At 40.9% G+C, this 19386-nt stretch overlaps 2 non-coding genes across 2 annotated transcripts; both read left to right on the plus strand.

Annotated features, from left to right (window-relative positions):
* Nucleotides 1-4936: 4936 nt before the first annotated feature.
* On the plus strand, nucleotides 4937-5022 carry TRNAF-GAA (transfer RNA phenylalanine (anticodon GAA)). Its single transcript is given in 2 exon segments — nucleotides 4937-4973; nucleotides 4987-5022. It is a non-coding gene; the product is annotated as a tRNA-Phe (tRNA).
* Nucleotides 5023-5581: 559 nt separating this feature from the next.
* TRNAY-GUA (transfer RNA tyrosine (anticodon GUA)) lies at nucleotides 5582-5667 on the plus strand. The gene is given in 2 exon segments: nucleotides 5582-5618; nucleotides 5632-5667. It is a non-coding gene; the product is annotated as a tRNA-Tyr (tRNA).
* The last annotated feature ends 13719 nt before the right edge of the window (nucleotides 5668-19386 follow it).

Below are 19386 nucleotides of genomic sequence, written 5' to 3' on the forward strand. Positions count from 1 at the left end.
GCCTTTTGCTTTGAGGCTGTGGCCACGTTATTTTTCTATCCGACACCAATCTTCTTTGGTTTCCAGTCTGGTATTTTGGATCTCCATCTCTTGCTATGAACTGGCAAAACAGCAGAATCCCCTTGACAATCTTGATTTCTCAAGGGAAATGAGAGAACACTATACACCATCCAAGATATTAAAATATTGTCAAGGCCCAACATGGCTGAATACTCTGAGGAGATGGCCTGTGAGGCGCCGCCTTTCAACTTTTCCCCCTTAGTATGGTGGTCAGTAACATGTGGGAGACTGCGGAGGGGGTCATTTTTTTAATTGGGAACTGATGTGCTTTTACTCAATTCGGGAACCTCACAAGCCAAATTTGTAGTATTTTGCACGAATTGCAAGAGATGTTTGCATGTCGACGGTTGAAGTGGAAGCTCGTATTGAGCTTGCTAGAAAATGATTTGCCAAACCTTCGATAGCTCAGTTGGTAGAGCAGAGGACTGTAGTGTTAAAACAGGCATCCTTAGGTCGCTGTTTCAAATCCCGCTCGAAGGACTTTTGCCAAATGCAAATTTTATTGAATACTTGGAAAGTAAAATACTTGGAAAATAAAATAACAGACAATTTATAATTATATTATATTTCATCACTGAAAATAGATGCCTTTTGCTTTGAGGCTGTGGTCATGTTATTTTTCTGTCCGACACCCATCTTCGTTGGTTTCCTGTGAGGTGTTTTGGATCCCATCTCTTGCTATGAACTGACAAAACAGCAGAATCCCCTTGACAATCTTGATTTCTCAAGGGAAATGAGAGCACACTATACACCATCCAAGATATTAAAATATTGTCAAGGCCCAACACGGCTGAATACTCTGAGGAGATGGCCTGTGAGGAGCCGCGTTTCAACTTTTCCCCCTTAGTATGGTGGTCAGTAACATGCTGGAGACTGCCGAGGGGGTCATTTTTTTAATTGGGAACTGATGTGCTTTTACTCAATTCGGGAACCTCACAAGCCAAATTTGTAGTATTTTGCACGAATTGCAAGAGATGTTTGCATGTCGACGGTTGAAGTGGAAGCTCGTATTGAGCTTGCTAGAGACCTATCTGCCAAGCCTTCGATAGCTCAGTTGGTAGAGTGGAGGACTGTAGTGGTGAAACAGGCATCCTTACATCGCTGGTTCAAATCCAGCTCGAAGGACTTTTGCCAAATGCAAATTTTATTGAATACTTGGAAAGTAAAATACTTGGAAAGTAAAATAACAGACAATTTATAATTATATTCTATTTCATCACTGAAAATAGATGCCTTTTGCTTTGAGGCTGTGGCCACGTTATTTTTCTATCCGACACCAATCTTCTTTGGTTTCCAGTCTGGTATTTTGGATCTCCATCTCTTGCTATGAACTGGCAAAACAGCAGAATCCCCTTGACAATCTTGATTTCTCAAGGGAAATGAGAGAACACTATACACCATCCAAGATATTAAAATATTGTCAAGGCCCAACATGGCTGAATACTCTGAGGAGATGGCCTGTGAGGCGCCGCCTTTCAACTTTTCCCCCTTAGTATGGTGGTCAGTAACATGTGGGAGACTGCGGAGGGGGTCATTTTTTTAATTGGGAACTGATGTGCTTTTACTCAATTCGGGAACCTCACAAGCCAAATTTGTAGTATTTTGCACGAATTGCAAGAGATGTTTGCATGTCGACGGTTGAAGTGGAAGCTCGTATTGAGCTTGCTAGAAAATGATTTGCCAAACCTTCGATAGCTCAGTTGGTAGAGCAGAGGACTGTAGTGTTAAAACAGGCATCCTTAGGTCGCTGTTTCAAATCCCGCTCGAAGGACTTTTGCCAAATGCAAATTTTATTGAATACTTGGAAAGTAAAATACTTGGAAAATAAAATAACAGACAATTTATAATTATATTATATTTCATCACTGAAAATAGATGCCTTTTGCTTTGAGGCTGTGGTCATGTTATTTTTCTGTCCGACACCCATCTTCGTTGGTTTCCTGTGAGGTGTTTTGGATCCCATCTCTTGCTATGAACTGACAAAACAGCAGAATCCCCTTGACAATCTTGATTTCTCAAGGGAAATGAGAGCACACTATGCACCATCCAAGATATTAAAATATTGTCAAGGCCCAACACGGCTGAATACTCTGAGGAGATGGCCTGTGAGGCGCCGCGTTTCAACTTTTCCCCCTTAGTATGGTGGTCAGTAACATGCTGGAGACTGCCGAGGGGGTCATTTTTTTAATTGGGAACTGATGTGCTTTTACTCAATTCGGGAACCTCACAAGCCAAATTTGTAGTATTTTGCACGAATTGCAAGAGATGTTTGCATGTCGACGGTTGAAGTGGAAGCTCGTATTGAGCTTGCTAGAGACCGATCTGCCAAGCCTTCGATAGCTCAGTTGGTAGAGTGGAGGACTGTAGTGATGAAACAGGCATCTTTACATCACAATTTTATTGAATACTTGGAAAGTAAAATACTTGGAAAGTAAAATAACAGACAATTTATAATTATATTCTATTTCATCACTGAAAATAGATGCCTTTTGCTTTGAGGCTGTGGCCACGTTATTTTTCTATCCGACACCAATCTTCTTTGGTTTCCAGTCTGGTATTTTGGATCCCCATCTCTTGCTATGAACTGGCAAAACAGCAGAATCCCCTTGACAATCTTGATTTCTCAAGGGAAATGAGAGAACACTATACACCATCCAAGATATTAAAATATTGTCAAGGCCCAACATGGCTGAATACTCTGAGGAGATGGCCTGTGAGGCGCCGCCTTTCAACTTTTCCCCCTTAGTATGGTGGTCAGTAACATGCGGGAGACTGCGGAGGGGGTCATTTTTTAAATTGGGAACTGATGTGCTTTTACTCAATTCGGGAACCTCACAAGCCAAATTTGTAGTATTTTACACGAATTGCAAGAGATGTTTGCATGTCGACGGTTGAAGTGGAAGATCGTATTGAGCTTGCTAGAAAATGATTTGCCAAGCCTTTGATAGCTCAGTTGCTAGAGCGGAGGACTGTAGTGGTAAAACAGGCATCCTTAGGTCGTTGGTTCAAATCCGGCTCGAAGGACTTTTGCCAAATGCAAATTTTATTGAATACTTGGAAAGTAAAATACTTGAAAAGTAAAATAACAGACAATTTATAATTATATTACATTTCATCACTGAAAATAGATGCCTTTTGCTTTGAGGCTGTGGCCATGTTATTTTTCTGTCCGACACCAAACTTCGTTGGCATCCTGTGAGGTGTTTTGGATCCCCATCTCTTGCTATGAACTGACAAAACAGCAGAATCCCCTTGACAATCTTGATTTCTCAAGGGAAATGAGAGAACACTATGCACCATCCAAGATATTAAAATATTGTCAAGGCCGAACACGGCTGAATACTCTGAGGAGATGGCCTGTGAGGCGTCGCCTTTCAACTTTTCCCCCTTAGTATGGTGGTCAGTAACATGCGGGAGAGTGCGGAGGGGGTCATTTTTTTAATTGGGAACTGATGTGCTTTTACTCAATTCGGGAACCTCACAAGCCAAATTTGTAGTATTTTGCACGAATTGCAAGAAATGTTTGCATGTCAACGGTTGAAGTGGAAGATCGTATAGAGCTTGCTAGAGAATGATTTGACAAGCCTTCGATAGCTTAGTTGGTAGAACAGAGGACTGTAGTGGTAAAACAGGCATCCTTAGGTCGCTGGTTCAAATCCGGCTCAAAGGACTTTTGCCAAATGCAAATTTTTTTGAATACTTGGAAAGTAAAATACTTGAAAAATAAAATAACAGACAATTTATAATTATATTATATTTCATCACTGAAAATAGATGCCTTTTGCTTTGAGGCTCTGGCCACGTTATGTTTCTGTCCAACACCAATCTTCATTGGTTTCCTGTGAGGTGTTTTGGATCCCCATCTCTTGCTATGAACTGGCAAAACAGCAGCATCTCCTTGACAATCTTGATTTCTCAAGGGAAATGAGAGAACACTATACACCATCCAAGATATTAAAATATTGTCAAGGCCCAACGCTGCTGAATACTCTGAGGAGATGGCCTGTGAGGTGCCGCTTTTCAACTTTTCCTCCTTAGTATGGTGGTCAGTAACATGCGGGAGACTGCGGAGGGGGTCATTTTTTTATTTGGGAACTGATGTGCTTTTACTCAATTCGGGAACCTCACAAGCCAAATTTGTAGTATTTTGCACGAATTGCAAGAGATGTTTGCATTTCGACGGTTGAAGTGGAAGCTCGTATTGAGCTTGCTAGAGACCGATCTGCCAAGCCTTCGATAGCTCAGTTGGTAGAGTGGAGGACTGTAATGGTGAAACAGGCATCCTTACATCGCTGGTTCAAATCCAGCTCGAAGGACTTTCGCCAAATGCAAATTTTATTGAATACTTGGAAAGTAAAATACTTGGAAAGTAAAATAACAGACAATTTATAATTATATTCTATTTCATCACTGAAAATAGATGCCTTTTGCTTTGAGGCTGTGGCCACGTTATTTTTCTGTCCGACACCAATCTTCATTGGTTTCCTGTGTGGTATTTTGGATCCCCATCTCTTGCTATGAACTGGCAAAACAGCAGAATCCCCTTGACAATCTTGATTTCTCAACGGAAATGAGAGAACACTATACACCATCCAAGATATTAAAATATTGTCAAGGCCCAACACTGCTGAATACTCTGAGGAGATGGCCTGTGAGGCGCCGCCTTTCAACTTTTCCTCCTTAGTATGGTGGTCGGTAACATGTGGGAGACTGCGGAGGGGGTCATTTTTTTAATTGGGAACTGATGTGCTTTTACTCAATTCGGGAACCTCACAAGCTAAATTTGTAGTATTTTGCACGAATTGCAAGAGATGTTTGCATGTCGACGGTTGAAGTGGAAGCTCGTATTGAGCTTGCTGGAAAATGGTTTGCAATACCTTCGATAGCTCAGTTGGTAGAGCAGAGGACTGAAGTGTTAAAACAGGCATCCTTAGGTCGCTGTTTCAAAACTGGCTCGAAGGACTTTTGCCAAATGCAAATTTTATTGAATACTTGGAAAGTAAAATACTTGGAAAATAAAATAACAGACAATTTATAATTATATTATATTTCATCACTGAAAATAGATGCCTTTTGCTTTGAGGCTGTGGCCATGTTATTTTTCTGTCCGACACCCATCTTCATTGGTTTCCTGTGAGGTGTTTTGGATCCCATATCTTGCTATGAACTGACAAAACAGCAGAATCCCCTTGACAATCTTGATTTCTCAAGGGAAATGAGAGCACACAATACACCATCCAAGATATTAAAATATTGTCAAGGCCCAACACGGCTGAATACTCTGAGGAGATGGCCTGTGAGTCACCGCCTTTCAACTTTTCCCCCTTAGTATGGTGGTCAGTAACATGCAGGAGACTGCGGAGGGGGTCATATTTTTAATTGGGAACTGATGTGCTTTTACTCAATTCGGGAACCAAACAAGCCAAATTTGTATTATTTTGCACAAATTGCAAGAGATGTTTGCATGTCGACGGTTGAAGTGGAAGATCGTATTGAGCTTGCTAGAGAATCATTTGCCAAGCCTTCGATAGCTCAGTTGGTAGAGCGGAGGACTGTAGTGGTAAAACAGGCATCCTTAGGTCGTTGGTTCAAATCCGGCTCGAAGGACTTTTGCCAAATGCAAATTTTATTGAATACTTGGAAAGTAAAATACTTGAAAAGTAAAATAACAGACAATTTATAATTATATTATATTTCATCACTGAAAATAGATGCCTTTTGCTTTGAGGCTGTGGCCATGTTATTTTTCTGTCCGACACCAAACTTCGTTGGCATCCTGTGAGGTGTTTTGGATCCCCATCTCTTGCTATGAACTGACAAAACAGCAGAATCCCCTTGACAATCTTGATTTCTCAAGGGAAATGAGAGAACACTATGCACCATCCAAGATATTAAAATATTGTCAAGGCCGAACACGGCTGAATACTCTGAGGAGATGGCCTGTGAGGCGTCGCCTTTCAACTTTTCCCCCTTAGTATGGTGGTCAGTAACATGCGGGAGAGTGCGGAGGGGGTCATTTTTTTAATTGGGAACTGATGTGCTTTTACTCAATTCGGGAACCTCACAAGCAAAATTTGTAGTATTTTGCACGAATTGCAAGAAATGTTTGCATGTCGACGGTTGAAGTGGAAGATCGTATAGAGCTTGCTAGAGAATGATTTGACAAGCCTTCGATAGCTTAGTTGGTAGAACAGAGGACTGTAGTGGTAAAACAGGCATCCTTAGGTCGCTGGTTCAAATCCGGCTCAAAGGACTTTTGCCAAATGCAAATTTTATTGAATACTTGGAAAGTAAAATACTTGAAAAATAAAATAACAGACAATTTATAATTATATTATATTTCATCACTGAAAATAGATGCCTTTTGCTTTGAGGCTCTGGCCACGTTATGTTTCTGTCCAACACCAATCTTCATTGGTTTCCTGTGAGGTGTTTTGGATCCCCATCTCTTGCTATGAACTGGCAAAACAGCAGCATCTCCTTGACAATCTTGATTTCTCAAGGGAAATGAGAGAACACTATACACCATCCAAGATATTAAAATATTGTCAAGGCCCAACGCTGCTGAATACTCTGAGGAGATGGCCTGTGAGGTGCCGCTTTTCAACTTTTCCTCCTTAGTATGGTGGTCAGTAACATGCGGGAGACTGCGGAGGGGGTCATTTTTTTATTTGGGAACTGATGTGCTTTTACTCAATTCGGGAACCTCACAAGCCAAATTTGTAGTATTTTGCACGAATTGCAAGAGATGTATGCATTTCGACGGTTGAAGTGGAAGCTCGTATTGAGCTTGCTAGAGACCGATCTGCCAAGCCTTCGATAGCTCAGTTGGTAGAGTGGAGGACTGTAATGGTGAAACAGGCATCCTTACATCGCTGGTTCAAATCCAGCTCGAAGGACTTTCGCCAAATGCAAATTTTATTGAATACTTGGAAAGTAAAATACTTGGAAAATAAAATAACAGACAATTTATAATTATATTGTATTTCATCACTGAAAATAGATGCCTTTTGCTTTGAGGCTGTGCCCATGTTATTTTTCTGTCCGACACCCATCTTCGTTGGTTTCCTGTGAGGTGTTTTGGATCCCCATCTCTTGCTATGAAATGGCAAAACAGCAGAATCTCCTTGACAATCTTGATTTTTCAATGGAAATGAGAGAACACTATACACCATCCAAGATATTAAAATATTGTCAAGGCCCAACACTGCTGAATACTCTGAGGAGATGGCCCGTGAGGCGCCGCCTTTCAACTTTTCCTCCTTAGTATGGTGGTCAGTAACATGTGGGAGACTACGGAGGGGGTCATTGTTTTAATTGGGAACTGATGTGCTTTTACTCAATTCGGGAACCTCACAAGCCAAATTTGTAGTATTTTGCACGAATTGCAAGAGATGTTTGCATGTCGACGGTTGAAGTGGAAGATCGTATTGAGCTTGCTAGAAAATGATTTGCCAAGCCTTTGATAGCTCAGTTGGTAGAGCGGAGGACTGTAGTGGTAAAACAGGCATCCTTAGGTCGCTGGTTCAAATCCGTCTCAAAGGACTTTTGCCAAATGCAAATTTTATTGAATACTTGGAAAGTAAAATACTTGGAAAATAAAATAATAGACAATTTATAATTATATTATATTTCATCACTGAAAATATATGCCTTTTGCTTTGAGGCTCTGGCCACGTTATGTTTCTGTCCAACACCAATCTTCATTGGTTTCCTGTGAGGTGTTTTGGATCCCCATCTCTTGCTATGAACTGGCAAAACAGCAGAATCTCCTTGACAATCTTGATTTCTCAAGGGAAATGAGAGAACACTATACACCATCCAAGGTATTAAAATATTGTTAAGGCCCAACACTGCTGAATACTCTGAGGAGATGGCCTGTGAGGCGCCGCGTTTCAACTTTTCCCCCTTAGTATGGTGGTCAGTAACATGCTGGAGACTGCGGAGGGGGTCATTTTTTTAATTGGGAACTGATGTGCTTTTACTCAATTCGGGAACCTCACAAGCCAAATTTGTAGTATTTTGCACGAATTGCAAGAGATGTTTGCATGTCGACGGTTGAAGTGGAAGCTCGTATTGAGCTTGCTAGAGACCAATCTGCCAATCCTTCGATAGCTCAGTTGGTAGAGTGGAAGACTGTAGTGGTGAAACAGGCATCCTTACATCACTGATTCAAATCCAGCTCGAAAGACTTTTGCCAAATGCAAATTTTATTGAATACTTGGAAAGTAAAATACTTGGAAAGTAAAATAACAGACAATTTATAATTATATTCTATTTCATCACTGAAAATAGATGCCTTTTGCTTTGAGGCTGTGGCCACGTTATTTTTCTATCCGACACCAATCATCTTTGGTTTCCAGTCTGGTATTTTGGATCCCCATCTCTTGCTATGAACTGGCAAAACAGCAGAATCCCCTTGACAATCTTGATTTCTCAAGGGAAATGAGAGAACACTATACACCATCCAAGATATTAAAATATTGTCAAGGCCCAACATGGCTGAATACTCTGAGGAGATGGCCTGTGAGGCGCCGCCTTTCAACTTTTCCCCCTAAGTATGGTGGTCAGTAACATGTGGGAGACTGCGGAGGGGGTCATTTTTTTAATTGGGAACTGATGTGCTTTTACTCAATTCGGGAACCTCACAAGCCAAATGTGTAGTATTTTGCACGAATTGCAAGAGATGTTTGCATGTCGACGGTTGAAGTGGAAGCTCGTATTGAGCTTACTAGAAAATTATTTGCCAAACCTTCGATAGCTCAGTTGGTAGAGCAGAGGACTGTAGTGTTAAAACAGGCATCCTTAGGTCGCTGTTTCAAATCCCGCTCGGAGGACATTTGCCAAATACAAATGTTATTGAATACTTGGAAAGTAAAATACTTGAAAAGTAAAATAACAGACAATTTATAATTATATTATATTTCATCACTGAAAATAGATGCCTTTTGCTTTGAGGTTGTGGCCATGTTATTTTTCTGTCCGACACCAATCTTCGTTGGCTTCCTGTGAGGTGTTTTGGATCCCCATATCTTGCTATGAACTGACAAAACAGCAGAATCCCCTTGACAATCTTGATTTCTCAAGGGAAATGAGAGAACACTATGCACCATCCAAGATATTAAAATATTGTCAAGGCCGAACACGGCTGAATACTCTGAGGAGATGGCCTGTGAGGCGCCGCCTTTCAACTTTTCCCCCTTAGTATGGTGGTCAGTAACATGCGGGAGACTGCGGAGGGGGTCATTTTTTTAATTGGGAACTGATGTGCTTTTACTCAATTCGGGAACCTCACAAGCTAAATTTGTAGTATTTTGCACGAATTGCAAGAGATGTTTGCATTTTGACGGTTGAAGTGGAAGCTCGTATTGAGCTTGCTAGAGACTGATCTGCCAAGCCTTCGATAGCTCAGTTGGTAGAGTGGAGGACTGTAGTGGTGAAACAGGCATCTTTACATCGCTGGTTCAAATCCAGCTCGAAGGACTTTCGCCAAATGCAAATTTTATTGAATACTTGGAAAGTAAAATACTTGGAAAGTAAAATAACAGACAATTTATAATTATATTCTATTTCATCACTGAAAATAGATGCCTTTTGCTTTGAGGCTGTGGCCACGTTATTTTTCTGTCCGACACCAATCTTCATTGGTTTCCTGTGTGGTATTTTGGATCCCCATCTCTTGCTATGAACTGGCAAAACAGCAGAATCCCCTTGACAATCTTGATTTCTCAACGGAAATGAGAGAACACTATACACCATCCAAGATATTAAAATATTGTCAAGGCCGAACACGGCTGAATACTCTGAGGAGATGGCCTGTGAGGCGCCGCCTTTCAACATTTCCCCCTTAGTATGGTGGTCAGTAACATGCGGGAGACTGCGGAGGGGGTCATTTTTTTAATTGGGAACTGATGTGCTTTTACTCAATTTGTGAACCTCAAAAGCCAAATTTGTAGTATTTTGCACGAATTGCAAGAGATGTTTACATGTCGACGGTTGAAGTGGAAGCTCGTATTGAGCTTGCTAGAGAATGATTTGACAAGCCTTCGATAGCTCAGTTGGTAGAGCGGAGGACTGTAGTGGTAAAACAGGCATCCTTAGGTCGCTGGTTCAAATCCGTCTCAAAGGACTTTTGCCAAATGCAAATTTTATTGAATACTTGGAAAGTAAAATACTTGGAAAATAAAATAATAGACAATTTATAATTATATTATATTTCATCACTGAAAATATATGCCTTTTGCTTTGAGGCTCTGGCCACGTTATGTTTCTGTCCAACACCAATCTTCATTGGTTTCCTGTGAGGTGTTTTGGATCCCCATCTCTTGCTATGAACTGGCAAAACAGCAGAATCTCCTTGACAATCTTGATTTCTCAAGGGAAATGAGAGAACACTATACACCATCCAAGGTATTAAAATATTGTTAAGGCCCAACACTGCTGAATACTCTGAGGAGATGGCCTGTGAGGCGCCGCGTTTCAACTTTTCCCCCTTAGTATGGTGGTCAGTAACATGCTGGAGACTGCGGAGGGGGTCATTTTTTTAATTGGGAACTGATGTGCTTTTACTCGATTCGGGAACCTCACAAGCCAAATTTGTAGTATTTTGCACGAATTGCAAGAGATGTTTGCATGTCGACGGTTGAAGTGGAAGCTCGTATTGAGCTTGCTAGAGACCAATCTGCCAATCCTTCGATAGCTCAGTTGGTAGAGTGGAAGACTGTAGTGGTGAAACAGGCATCCTTACATCACTGATTCAAATCCAGCTCGAAAGACTTTTGCCAAATGCAAATTTTATTGAATACTTGGAAAGTAAAATACTTGGAAAGTAAAATAACAGACAATTTATAATTATATTCTATTTCATCACTGAAAATAGATGCCTTTTGCTTTGAGGCTGTGGCCACGTTATTTTTCTATCCGACACCAATCATCTTTGGTTTCCAGTCTGGTATTTTGGATCCCCATCTCTTGCTATGAACTGGCAAAACAGCAGAATCCCCTTGACAATCTTGATTTCTCAAGGGAAATGAGAGAACACTATACACCATCCAAGATATTAAAATATTGTCAAGGCCCAACATGGCTGAATACTCTGAGGAGATGGCCTGTGAGGCGCCGCCTTTCAACTTTTCCCCCTAAGTATGGTGGTCAGTAACATGTGGGAGACTGCGGAGGGGGTCATTTTTTTAATTGGGAACTGATGTGCTTTTACTCAATTCGGGAACCTCACAAGCCAAATGTGTAGTATTTTGCACGAATTGCAAGAGATGTTTGCATGTCGACGGTTGAAGTGGAAGCTCGTATTGAGCTTACTAGAAAATTATTTGCCAAACCTTCGATAGCTCAGTTGGTAGAGCAGAGGACTGTAGTGTTAAAACAGGCATCCTTAGGTCGCTGTTTCAAATCCCGCTCGGAGGACATTTGCCAAATACAAATGTTATTGAATACTTGGAAAGTAAAATACTTGAAAAGTAAAATAACAGACAATTTATAATTATATTATATTTCATCACTGAAAATAGATGCCTTTTGCTTTGAGGTTGTGGCCATGTTATTTTTCTGTCCGACACCAATCTTCGTTGGCTTCCTGTGAGGTGTTTTGGATCCCCATATCTTGCTATGAACTGACAAAACAGCAGAATCCCCTTGACAATCTTGATTTCTCAAGGGAAATGAGAGAACACTATGCACCATCCAAGATATTAAAATATTGTCAAGGCTGAACACGGCTGAATACTCTGAGGAGATGGCCTGTGAGGCGCCGCCTTTCAACTTTCCCCCCTTAGTATGGTGGTCAGTAACATGCGGGAGAGTGCGGAGGGGGTCATTTTTTTAATTGGGAACTGATGTGCTTTTACTCAATTCGGGAACCTCACAAGCCAAATTTGTAGTATTTTGCACGAATTGCAAGAAATGTTTGCATGTCGACGGTTGAAGTGGAAGATCGTATTGTGCTTGCTAGAGAATGAGTTGCCAAGCCTTCGATAGCTTAGTTGGTAGAGCAGAGGACTGTAGTGGTAAAACAGGCATCCTTAGGTCGCTGGTTCAAATCCGGCTCAAAGGACTTTTGCCAAATGCAAATTTTATTGAATACTTGGAAAGTAAAATACTTGGAAAATAAAATAACAGACAATTTATAATTATATTATATTTCATCACTGAAAATAGATGCCTTTTGCTTTGAGGCTCTGGCCACGTTATGTTTCTGTCCAACACCAATCTTCATTGGTTTCCTGTGAGGTGTTTTGGATCCCCATCTCTTGCTATGAACTGGCAAAACAGCAGAATCTCCTTGACAATCTTGATTTCTCAAGGGAAATGAGAGAACACTATACACCATCCAAGATATTAAAATATTGTCAAGGCCCAACGCTGCTGAATACTCTGAGGAGATGGCCTGTGAGGTGCCGCCTTTCAACTTTTCCTCCTTAGTATGTTGGTCAGTAACATGCGGGAGACTGCGGAGGGGGTCATTTTTTTAATTGGGAACTGATGTGCTTTTACTCAATTCGGGAACCTCACAAGCTAAATTTGTAGTATTTTGCACGAATTGCAAGAGATGTTTGCATTTTGACGGTTGAAGTGGAAGCTCGTATTGAGCTTGCTAGAGACTGATCTGCCAAGCCTTCGATAGCTCAGTTGGTAGAGTGGAGGACTGTAGTGGTGAAACAGGCATCTTTACATCGCTGGTTCAAATCCAGCTCGAAGGACTTTCGCCAAATGCAAATTTTATTGAATACTTGGAAAGTAAAATACTTGGAAAGTAAAATAACAGACAATTTATAATTATATTCTATTTCATCACTGAAAATAGATGCCTTTTGCTTTGAGGCTGTGGCCACGTTATTTTTCTGTCCGACACCAATCTTCATTGGTTTCCTGTGTGGTATTTTGGATCCCCATCTCTTGCTATGAACTGGCAAAACAGCAGAATCCCCTTGACAATCTTGATTTCTCAACGGAAATGAGAGAACACTATACACCATCCAAGATATTAAAATATTGTCAAGGCCGAACACGGCTGAATACTCTGAGGAGATGGCCTGTGAGGTGCCGCCTTTCAACTTTTCCTCCTTAGTATGGTGGTCAGTAACATGCGGGAGACTGCGGAGGGGGTCATTTTTTTAATTGGGAACTGATGTGCTTTTACTCAATTCGGGAACCAAACAAGCCAAATTTGTAGTATTTTGCACGAATTGCAAGAGATGTTTGCATGTCGACGGTTGAAGTGGAAGATCGTATTGAGCTTGCTAGAGATTGATTTGTCAAGCCTTCGATAGCTCAGCTGGTAGAGCGGAGGACTGTAGTGGTGAAACAGGCATCCTTAGGTCGCTGGTTCAAATCCAGTTCGAAGGACTTTTGCCAAATGCAAATTGTATTGAATACTTGGAAAGTAAAATACTTGGAAAATAAAATAACAGACAATTTATAATTATATTATATTTCATCACTGAAAATAGATGCCTTTTGCTTTGAGGCTGTGGCCATGTTCTTTTTCTGTCCGACACCCATCTTCGTTGGTTTCCTGTGAGGTGTTTTGGATCCCCATCTCTTGCTATGAACTGGCAAAACAGCAGAATCTCCTTGACAATCTTGATTTTTCAATGGAAATGAGAGAACACTATACACCATCCAAGATATTAAAATATTGTCAAGGCCCAACACTGCTGAATACTCTGAGGAGATGGCCTGTGAGGCGCCGCCTTTCAACTTTTCCTCCTTAGTATGGTGGTCGGTAACATGTGGGAGACTGCGGAGGGGGTCATTTTTTTAATTGGGAACTGATGTGCTTTTACTCAATTCGGGAACCTCACAAGCTAAATTTGTAGTATTTTGCACGAATTGCAAGAGATGTTTGCATGTCGACGGTTGAAGTGGAAGCTTGTATTGAGCTTGCTGGAAAATGGTTTGCCATACCTTCGATAGCTCAGTTGGTAGAGCAGAGGACTGTAGTGTTAAAACAGGCATCCTTAGGTCGCTGTTTCAAAACTGGCTCGAAGGACTTTTTTGCCAAATGCAAATTTTATTGAATACTTGGAAAGTAAAATACTTGGAAAATAAAATAACAGACAATTTATAATTATATTATATTTCATCACTGAAAATAGATGCCTTTTGCTTTGAGGCTGTGGTCATGTTATTTTTCTGTCCGACACCCATCTTCGTTGGTTTCCTGTGAGGTGTTTTGGATCCCATCTCTTGCTATGAACTGACAAAACAGCAGAATCCCCTTGAAAATCTTGATTTCTCAAGGGAAATGAGAGCACACAATACACCATCCAAGATATTAAAATATTGTCAAGGCCCAACACGGCTGAATACTCTGAGGAGATGGCCTGTGAGTCACCGCCTTTCAACTTTTCCCCCTTAGTATGGTGGTCAGTAACATGCAGGAGACTGCGGAGGGGGTCATATTTTTAATTGGGAACTGATGTGCTTTTACTCAATTCGGGAACCAAACAAGCCAAATTTGTATTATTTTGCACAAATTGCAAGAGATGTTTGCATGTCGACGGTTGAAGTGGAAGATCATATTGAGCTTGCTAAAGAATCATTTGCCAAGCCTTCGATAGCTCAGTTGGTAGAGCGGAGGACTGTAGTGGTGAAACAGGCATCCTTAGGTCGCTGGTTCAAATCCAGTTCGAAGGACTTTTGCCAAATGCAAATTTTATTGAATACTTGGAAAGTAAAATAATTGGAAAATAAAATAACAGACAATTTATAATTATATTATATTTCATCACTGAAAATAGATGCCTTTTGCTTTGATGCTGTGGCCATGTTATTTTTCTGTCCGACACCCATCTTCGTTGGTTTCCTGTGAGGTGTTTTGGATCCCCATCTCTTGCTATGAACTGGCAAAACAGCAGAATCCCCTTGACAATCTTGATTTCTCAAGGGAAATGAGAGAACACTATACACCATCCAAGATATTAAAATATTGTCAAGGCCGAACACGGCTGAATACTCTGAGGAGATGGCCTGTGAGGCGCCGCCTTTCAACTTTTCCCCCTTAGTATGGTGGTCAGTAACATGCGGGAGAGTGCGGAGGGGGTCATTTTTTTAATTGGGAACTGATGTGCTTTTACTCAATTCGGGAACCTCACAAGCCAAATTTGTAGTATTTTGCACGAATTGCAAGAAATGTTTGCATGTCGACGGTTGAAGTGGAAGATCGTATTGTGCTTACTAGAGAATGAGTTGCCAAGCCTTCGATAGCTTAGTTGGTAGAGCAGAGGACTGTAGTGGTAAAACAGGCATCCTTAGGTCGCTGGTTCAAATCCGGCTCAAAGGACTTTTGCCAAATGCAAATTTTATTGAATACTTGGAAAGTAAAATACTTGGAAAATAAAATAACAGACAATTTATAATTATATTATATTTCATCACTGAAAATAGATGCCTTTTGCTTTGAGGCTCTGGCCACGTTATGTTTCTGTCCAACACCAATCTTCATTGGTTTCCTGTGAGGTGTTTTGGATCCCCATCTCTTGCTATGAACTGGCAAAACAGCAGAATCTCCTTGACAATCTTGATTTCTCAAGGGAAATGAGAGAACACTATACACCATCCAAGATATTAAAATATTGTCAAGGCCCAACGCTGCTGAATACTCTGAGGAGATGGCCTGTGAGGTGCCGCCTTTCAACTTTTCCTCGTTAGTATGTTGGTCAGTAACATGCGGGAGACTGCGGAGGGGGTCATTTTTTTATTTGGGAACTGATGTGCTTTTACTCAATTCGGGAACCTCACAAGCCAAATTTGTAGTATTTTGCACGAATTGCAAGAGATGTTTGCATTTTGACGGTTGAAGTGGAAGCTCGTATTGAGCTTGCTAGAGACTGATCTGCCAAGCCTTAGATAGCTCAGTTGGTAGAGTGGAGGACTGTAGTGGTGAAACAGGCATCCTTACATCGTTGGTTCAAATCCAGCTCGAAGGACTTTCGCCAAATGCAAATTTTATTGAATACTTGGAAAGTAAAATACTTGGAAAGTAAAATAACAGACAATTTATAATTATATTCTATTTCATCACTGAAAATAGATGCCTTTTGCTTTGAGGCTGTGGCCACGTTATTTTTCTGTCCGACACCAATCTTCATTGGTTTCCTGTGTGGTATTTTGGATCCCCATCTCTTGCTATGAACTGGCAAAACAGCAGAATCCCCTTGACAATCTTGATTTCTCAACGGAAATGAGAGAACACTATACACCATCCAAGATATTAAAATATTGTCAAGGCCGAACACGGCTGAATACTCTGAGGAGATGGCCTGTGAGGTGCCGCCTTTCAACTTTTCCTCCTTAGTATGGTGGTCAGTAACATGCGGGAGACTGCGGAGGGGGTCATTTTTTTAATTGGGAACTGATGTGCTTTTACTCAATTCGGGGCCCAAACAAGCCAAATTTGTAGTATTTTGCACGAATTGCCAGAGATGTTTGCATGTCGACGGTTGAAGTGGAAGATCGTATTGAGCTTGCTAGAGAATGATTTGCCAAGCCTTCGATAGCTCAGCTGGTAGAGCGGAGGACTGTAGTGGTGAAACAGGCATCCTTAGGTCGCTGGTTCAAATCCAGTTCGAAGGACTTTTGCCAAATGCAAATTTTATTGAATACTTGGAAAGTAAAATACTTGGAAAATAAAATAACAGACAATTTATAATTATATTATATTTCATCACTGAAAATAGATGCCTTTTGCTTTGAGGCTGTGGCCATGTTCTTTTTCTGTCCGACACCCATCTTCGTTGGTTTCCTGTGAGGTGTTTTGGATCCCCATCTCTTGCTATGAACTGGCAAAACAGCAGAATCTCCTTGACAATCTTGATTTTTCAATGGAAATGATGAACACTATACACCATCCAAGATATTAAAATATTGTCAAGGCCCAACACTGCTGAATACTCTGAGGAGATGGCCTGTGAGGCGCCGCCTTTCAACTTTTCCTCCTTAGTATGGTGGTCAGTAACATGTGGGAGACTGCGGAGGGGGTCATTTTTTTAATTGGGAACTGATGTGCTTTTACTCAATTCGGGAACCTCACAAGCTAAATTTGTAGTATTTTGCACGAATTGCAAGAGATGTTTGCATGTCGACGGTTGAAGTGGAAGCTCGTATTGAGCTTGCTGGAAAATGGTTTGCCATACCTTCGATAGCTCAGTTGGTAGAGCAGAGGACTGTAGTGTTAAAACAGGCATCCTTAGGTCGCTGTTTCAAAACTGGCTCGAAGGACTTTTTTGCCAAATGCAAATTTTAAATTTTATTGAATACTTGGAAAGTAAAATACTTGGAAAATAAAATAACAGACAATTTATAATTATATTATATTTCATCACTGAAAATAGATGCCTTTTGCTTTGAGGCTGTGGTCATGTTATTTTTCTGTCCGACACCCATCTTCGTTGGTTTCCTGTGAGGTGTTTTGGATCCCCATCTCTTGCTATGAACTGGCAAAACAGCAGAATCTCCTTGACAATCTTGATTTTTCAATGGAAATGAGAGAACACTATATACCATCCAAGATATTAAAATATTGTCAAGGCCCAACACTGCTGAATACACTGAGGAGATGGCCTGTGAGGCGCCGCCTTTCAACTTTTCCTCCTTAGTATGGTGGTCAGTAACATGTGGGAGACTGCGGAGGGGGTCATTTTTTTAATTGGGAACTGATGTGCTTTTACTCAATTCGGGAACCTCACAAGCCAAATTTGTAGTATTTTGCACGAATTGCAAGAGATGTTTGCATGTCGACGGTTGAAGTGGAAGCTCGTATTGAGCTTGCTAGAAAAGGATTTGCCAAACCTTCGATAGCTCAGTTGGTAGAGCAGAGGACTGTAGTGTTAAAACAAGCATCCTTAGGTCGCTGTTTCAAATCCCGCTCGAAGGACTTTTGCAAAATGCAAATTTTATTGAATACTTGGAAAGTAAAATACTTGGAAAATAAAATAACAGACAATTTATAATTATATTATATTTCATCACTGAAAATAGATGCCTTTTGCTTTGAGGCTGTGGTCATGTTATTTTTCTGTCCGACACCCATCTTCGTTGGTTTCCTGTGAGGTGTTTTGGATCCCATCTCTTGCTATGAACTGACAAAACAGCAGAATCCCCTTGACAATCTTGATTTCTCAAGGGAAATGAGAGCACACTATACACCATCCAAGATATTAAAATATTGTCAAGGCCCAACACGGCTGAATACTCTGAGGAGATAGCCTGTGAGGCGCCGCGTTTCAACTTTTCCCCCTTAGTATGGTGGTCAGTAACATGCTGGAGACTGCTGAGGGGGTCATTTTTTTAATTGGGAACTGATGTGCTTTTACTCAATTCGGGAACCTCACAAGCCAAATTTGTAGTATTTTGCACGAATTGCAAGAGATGTTTGCATGTCGACGGTTGAAGTGGAAGCTCGTATTGAGCTTGCTAGAGACCGATCTGAGAAGCCTTCGATAGCTCAGTTGGTAGAGTGGAGGACTGTAGTGGTGAAACAGGCATCCTTACATCGCTGGTTCAAATCCAGCTCGAAGGACTTTTGCCAAATGCAAATTTTATTGAATACTTGGAAAGTAAAATACTTGGAAAGTAAAATAACAGACAATTTATAATTATATTCTATTTCATCACTGAAAATAGATGCCTTTTGCTTTGAGGCTGCGGCCATGTTATTTTTCTATCCGACACCAATCTTCTTTGGTTTCCAGTCTGGTATTTTGGATCCCCATCTCTTGCTATGAACTGGCAAAACAGCAGAATCCCCTTGACAATCTTGATTTCTCAAGGGAAATGAGAGAACACTATACACCATCCAAGATATTAAAATATTGTCAAGGCCCAACATGGCTGAATACTCTGAGGAGATGGCCTGTGAGGCGCCGCCTTTCAACTTTTCCCCCTTAGTATGGTGGTCAGTAACATGTGGGAGACTGCGGAGGGGGTCATTTTTTTAATTGGGAACTGATGTGCTTTTACTCAATTCGGGAACCTCACAAGCCAAATTTGTAGTATTTTGCACGAATTGCAAGAGATGTTTGCATGTCGACGGTTGAAGTGGAAGCTCGTATTGTGCTTGCTAGAAAATGATTTGCCAAACCTTCGATAGCTCAGTTGGTAGAGCAGAGGACTGTAGTGTTAAAACAGGCATCCTTAGGTCGCTGTTTCAAATCCCGCTCGAAGGACTTTTGCCAAATGCAAATTTTATTGAATACTTGGAAAGTAAAATACTTGGAAAATAAAATAACAGACAATTTATAATTATATTATATTTCATCACTGAAAATAGATGCCTTTTGCTTTGAGGCTGTGGTCATGTTATTTTTCTGT

Source organism: Ambystoma mexicanum, chromosome 1p, assembly GCF_040938575.1.
Source record: "Ambystoma mexicanum isolate Mex_15411 chromosome 1p, UKY_AmexF1_1, whole genome shotgun sequence".
NCBI lineage: Eukaryota > Metazoa > Chordata > Amphibia > Caudata > Ambystomatidae > Ambystoma > Ambystoma mexicanum.